The sequence below is a fragment of the Neofelis nebulosa genome, chromosome 10, assembly GCF_028018385.1.
Source record: "Neofelis nebulosa isolate mNeoNeb1 chromosome 10, mNeoNeb1.pri, whole genome shotgun sequence".
In the NCBI taxonomy this organism is placed as follows: domain Eukaryota; kingdom Metazoa; phylum Chordata; class Mammalia; order Carnivora; family Felidae; genus Neofelis; species Neofelis nebulosa.
This window is the reverse complement of record NC_080791.1, coordinates 27422475-27428645: the sequence shown is the minus strand read 5'-3', so window position 1 is coordinate 27428645 and position 6171 is coordinate 27422475. Positions and strand designations below refer to the sequence as shown.

The 6171-nt window shown below is 48.5% G+C and overlaps 1 long non-coding RNA gene across 1 annotated transcript; it reads right to left on the bottom strand.

The window, feature by feature from the left end:
• Window positions 1–306: 306 nt before the first annotated feature.
• LOC131487069 (uncharacterized) lies at window positions 307–5947 on the bottom strand. Its single transcript, XR_009249594.1, has 3 exons — window positions 5306–5947; window positions 4248–4347; window positions 307–1267 (listed from the first exon to the last, which is right to left on the bottom strand). It is a non-coding gene; the product is annotated as an uncharacterized LOC131487069 (long non-coding RNA).
• Window positions 5948–6171: the final 224 nt, after the last annotated feature.

Here is a 6171-nt window from a genome sequence, read left to right as displayed (position 1 = left end):
CCCTCCCTCACTGACTCCTGGAATCGCTGCAGTAAGGTGATATGCTAAGAAGAAACTCACTTCTGGGCTGCTTTTGTTCAGCTCCCACTGCAACCCTTGTCATCAGCTTTCACACTCAGCATGAGCCTCACAGGGAAACCTGTGCGTCACTTCCTCCCAGTGTCATACAGATAGCATGGGAAGTTCTGGGTGGGACTGGTTGGGGAGCTGGGGCTCTAGGTCTCATAGGCATTTTCTGTGTCTTCAGAAGTCCCCACTGTTACCCCCTCCCAATGCAGGCCTTCTTCTCCTTTATGATGCTGGAAATCAGTCATCTTAGAGATTTATTCCTTTAGCTTAAGACTTTGATACATGAGGCAAATAACCAAGGTGAGGTAGAATATGAGCTTGTTAACATGAAGAAAGGATCAACAAGGGGAGGGAAGCCATGGTGATGGGGTGGCAAGGTGGTGGGTTGGCACTGTGGGTGGGGCAGAGGCAGGCAGGGAGGGTTGGAGTGAGGCTGAGAACATGAAGATACACTGCATTCACTTCCCAAGTCCCCCACCCCCACCCCTGGGCCTTTCTGGAAAAGAAACAGAAAGGGCTCTAGAGCCTCAGGATGCCGCCATAAATGGGCACCATCCACCCCTCAGTCAAGATATATTTTCTGAGAAGCCGCTGTGTGCCCTGGATGGCTCTAGACCCTGGGGTACACCAGTGGGTAAACAGGGCTGGGGTCACAGACACTGTTCAGAGGAATTCAGGAATGGTGGGGAGCACAGGAAGCAGAAATGACCAAAGATGTCCTGTCATTCCCTCCCCAGCTCCCCCACTGGAGTACAGAGCCCAGGGCCTCTCTAGTTCCAGATTCTTCTTCAGTAGATCCTGCCTTGCAGGGAGGGCTCAAGCTGTCCAACAAATTCCTTCAGATGCAGTGCTGAGCTCACTGGACTCCAGAGCCTGAGTCCACTCAGGCTCTGAGGCGCTGCTGGGGCGGATGGGCTCATGGCCTTCCTTAGCCATGCCTCAGTTTCCACATCTGTTGCCATAGTCCCAAGAGTCTGTACACAGAGCAGGGAGGACAGCTCCAGGAAAGCATGCTGTTCGGCAGTGTTGTTCCTTGCACAGATGGCCAGGGCTTTGGCTGAAGCTGGCCCAACCTCCCAAGGGAGAAATGCTTCAGAGTCCAGTTACCCCTTCCCCAGCACTCCAGAATCTTCAAATCCACAGGACTGAGCTGGTGCCTTTGGAACCAGTGCATTGTTGGCCAGTGTTCTCAGTTGGTCTATGGATGGAAAGAAAAGGTGACTCAGAAAGGGAAAAAAAATGGGCTGAGGGTGCAAAGCAGGGGACAGGATTTGGGGGTGGGCTTCTTGCCCAACTTAATTGTTTTCATCCTCAAAATGATTCTCAACAGCTGGGCCAGTGATCAGCCTGCTCATGTTCCCTGGGCAGCACGGGGCTAAGGAAAGCTAAGGCATTTGGCAAAGGCAGAAGCAAGGCCAGGGCCTGTACCAGCACCAGTAAGCTCAGTGATGGGGGAAGGGGTGAGGGAAGCTGGGCACCCACTGCTTTGTTATGATTGTTGTTGGTGAGAGCTTTGAGGAGGAGGGGCAGGGCTGGCCCAAGGTGAATATGGGCTCATTGGGCAGGGTGTCTTTCCCTCCACATGACACCCAGGATGGTCACCCTCAGGCTCTCTGGACAGCTGACTTGTGACATAGCCTTTGATTTCCTGTCATCTTTGGTCTGCTTTCTCAGGTGGCCAGAGCTCTGGGCCAGCAAGGCCAAGGGCTAAGTATAAATTTCCGAGGAGATAAGTGAGCTGCATTCTGTCTGAGGCCCCAGGTGCCTCTCCAGCCCTGACAAACTTACTGATGTCAAAATATCAGCCTCTGGTTACAAGAGGAGACAAGCAGTGGAACCCAGTGCTGCCCAGGCATCTGCAGTCCATCAGTGACAGAGAACTGTGCATTCCCCACCCCCACCCCCAGCATGGAGCTGTAGAAAGGATGTAGCTGGCCCTAGCTAACTGTCTCAAGGGGGAAGACTTCAGTGCATGTGCTAGTTTCTTTTGAGCTGCCTTGGTTACATGATTTAAATTATTTTAAAACTCCCCAATGTGTAAACTAGTTGACAAACACCAGGGTAAACACCAGGGTAAAGTTAAGCACTAGAGAACAGGGGCTGGGAACTAAGAACTTAGCCATCTCACAGTATAATCCTATCTGAATTTCAGATACTCATTCACCCAATTCTTACTGTGTGTCTAACAGTAATAGCAAATGTGCCAGACACTATTCTAACTGGTGATCATCTCATTTAATCCTTGCAAAGCAGGTACTATTATGATCTCCACTTAACAGATGAGCAAATAGACCAGTTAACTAGCCTAAGTCACAAGGCTAAATGGCACAGCAGGGATTCAAACCCAGGCAACCTGGATACAGGCTGTACCTTCTTGACCATAGAGCTAGTTTGTCTATTCTGGGCAAAGTACCATGCTGGGCTACGTGAGGGAATTCAAATAAATACATGATGTGGTCATTGCCCTTGGGGAATTTATCATCGCCAAGATTTAACCAGTCTTTCCAGACTGACCTGCACAAATCTCCAGCCTGAGCGGAATTCTTCAATCTCTGTGTATATCTTTGAGTCTTTGAACTTCAGTGCTATGGCTAGACCATCACCAGCCCCCTCTGCTATCCCTGAACATCAAATTCCACAGACACTGAAATCCTACCTTACATGCCTCAAACTATTCTTCCAGACAAGTCAGCCAAAGCGCCTTCCTTCCCCGACCACTACTCCAAAGTAACAGAAAGAATTAAGCAGTCCTTTGCCAAGCTTCATGACAAAGATGTTGTGTGCAGGCCAGAGGACACAGCTGAGTCGGGCCTGCTGCCTGGGCTGCAGCCCCAGCCAAATATGAACCAGGTCAAACAGCAAAGTAATGGAACACACTGCACTGCCTTTGCCTGCCCAGTCCAGCTCAGCCAGTAAGGTCACCCCCGGCCGCCCACTTGCAAATAGGTCATTTGGCATTTGAGATACTTCCTGATTGCACTGGCCTGCAGGTTTGGGGGATGCTTCTTGGCATTTGGTCCAGAATCCAGTCCATATGGGACCCTTAGGGCTGTGATAGTTGTGTTATAAGTTAGCAAAAGTCAAAAAGAGGATTTCATTAAGAGCTTGAGTGTTAAGGCTCCAATCAAAGTTGAACCAAACAGGTAGAAGGAGCTTGGTGCCAAGCTGACCCAGACACAAAGAGGAGGCCCATGAAGCCCAGGAGTTCTTCTGGAGCATTGAGCCTACTAATAAGGGCTATCAGAGGCCAACATAAAACGTTGACTGAGAGCCGGATCTCCTTCCTGGAGGAACATTAAAATACAGCTATGTTTTGGAGGCAGGATGCTGGGGAAGATGTTCTGTTAGTCCCCTCTTCACTTCTGGCTCTAGAGTCCCTGAGAGTCTTTTTAAAGGCCAGTGGCTCTCCTTTTCCATAGTGAGCACTTGCATCACAGAGATACCAGGGTATTTGAGTGAGTACAAGGGCCCTTATCAGCATCTTGTAACAGCACCCTGGCTCTAGACTGAGGAAATGATGCTTGGAAAAAAAATACAGTGTTTTGGGGGCATAATGTGCATGAGAAAGAGGGGCATGATACATCAAAGGTGACAGTAAGGACACACCCCTTTTCTTTCCTGAAATCTGGCTTGGCTTTGTAGACCTCCAAGGGAATGCAAGTCTATTCCAGGAGGAAAGCCAGCTGCACCAGCATGAACTCCTAGACCATCAAGAGCCAGAATAACCTCCAATGCTGGGCTCCAGAGTAAAGAGCACAAACACCCAGTTACCCTGACCCTTCTTGCAGTGCTCATTAATGTTTTCACGAGTAAATGGCTAAAATCTGGGGAGCTGCTCAGATTCAGGCAAGTTCCAGGAGGTAGCAGTCATGTGTAGGATCTGGCCCATCCCCAGCACACAGGCCTAGAGGCAAGCACCTCATCAAAAGGGTACCTAGGAGAGTGGCAGGCCAGACTCGTGAGCCATAGCAAGCCTCAGACAGACAGCATGCCCATGGTGCTTGAAGTCTGCCTTCGGAAGGGTTCAGAAGCTATGGAGTGGCCATAAACAAGCTCAGCTGATTTGCAGAAAATTAGGCAGATGCAGGGGCTCCAGAGTCAGCCTACTGCGTTAGCATCGCCATCCCGGGGTAGTCTGGACTTGGTGCTAGCCACCCGAAAGGGCAACCCCAGGTCACCTGAGTCATGACAGCTTCTCTTCTGATCTGTGCATCCTTCCCAGAAGGCAGGTCATACAATTCTTGTTGCAACTCATCTACAGCCATTTAATTTCCACTTCTTCGAAATAAGAAAGGGAAAGAAAAATTAGTTAAGACCTCAGAGTACCTTCTAAAAGTGAACAATAAACTAAGACAAGAACAATACGTGCTTTCCAGGATTTCAGAAGCTTGTGCAATTTCCCTATGTTTATAAAGCACTGGGGCCTGTTTGTCCAGAGTCACTACGATGAAACTCTCAAGTAAAAAGTTGCCCAGTGATGGTTTTTCAGAGGCAGTAGAGAATGGCCTTGGAAATTTGTTGTTGTTTTTGTTTTCCCCACTCCACAAAAGTAAATCCTATGGGGAAAGAATGCCCAAGAAGTGGTTGTGATTTTTAAAATAGAGTTTCTCAGTGTTTCACAGAACCTCAAAGCATTCAAATTAGAAATGATTTTGGAAATCACGTAGGCACACCTTCTGTCTGATGTGGCCAACACTTCTGGAGTATGACCAGCAGGATGGTTCAGATGTCCACCTCCAGAGGCAGAAACTCATTCTCTCAAGGGGCAGCTCACACATTTCTGGACAGTGCTATGTTTTAGATAGTTTTTCCTCATATTAAGCCAAAATTAATTTTCCTATACCTTCTAGCCAGCATTTCAAACTGTGTTCTTTGGAGTCATTATAAATACTTCTCCACTTTCCCCCTGTGACATCCTTCAGATCTCTGAAGATAGCTGTAGTGTGCTTTGGCCGCTCATGCCTTCTCCAGCCTAGAGTCATTGGTTTGTCAAACAACCCACCTTAATAAGCCATTACCTCCCTAGATCTTTTCCATTTCCACTGAAGGGCAATTTTTGGCAGAATCAGAGTTACTGTTGCTCTGCTTTTTCTGATGGCATCCACCCCTGCCTTCTACTGTGCTGTGCCCCACGGTTGTCCTGCATATGGACAAGTGCTTTTTCCAACTGGCAACTTGGCTCAGCCTCCATCAGATCACAGGGGCAGTGTTAGGTTCCAGAAGTAGAATGACTCACCTCAGAGTGCCTTTCTTCAAAGAGGCAGAGGACTGAAAGCCATGTGAGGAGCAGAAATATGCCTGCCTTCTTTACTGCTGTGTTCCCAGGAACTGGTACATGGGACTCATATTTTCTGATCTGTGAATGCATACAGGAATGAAGGAAAGCAAGCTGGGATCAGAGGTAGAGACAGAGAAACACTTCTATAGATTGAAACCGTTTACCGCAAATATCCTGAATCCCCTACACTCATCCTGAAGCCCCTTCTAAGCCAACACATGGGCCTCTGAAGCTACGCTCTACCCATGGCTAAGCACACCACCCCACTTTGATCGTTTATTACTCCATTAAACTTCCATTACCTCCTCCTCCTCACACCCTCACCAACCTCTTCCCATTTCCTCTTCCTTCTCTCCCCATCTCCCCCAAGGTCACAGTCCACAGCCTCATCTGTAATGGTCCCAGGGTGTGCCTCTGCATACAAAATCCAAAGAAAGCCAAGTAGGAAGAATTAAAAATGGCAGAAGACATTGCATTGCTTTGGGGGCACCACTGATACCCTTTGGCCCTGGTCCTTATTTGGACCCAAGTATCCCAAACTCATTGCCCTGGCTGCACGGACAGAAATCCCTGCCATGAAGGGCTGTCTGGGCTGTGTCTGTCTGCACACTGATCTCTAGTAATGAGGCCTGGCTCAAAGGCATCTTAGGGCCATATGTTGTTGAACAGCACAAGATGCAACTGATCTATAAGTGGGCAGTTTCATTTTTTATTTTTCCTCTCTGGAGTAAAAAGAAAAAGGAACTCTGGCCACTGGTGACATATAATCTCTGCAAGCCTCAGGACTGAGTCCATCTACACATGGAAAATAACTGCTCAGGCCT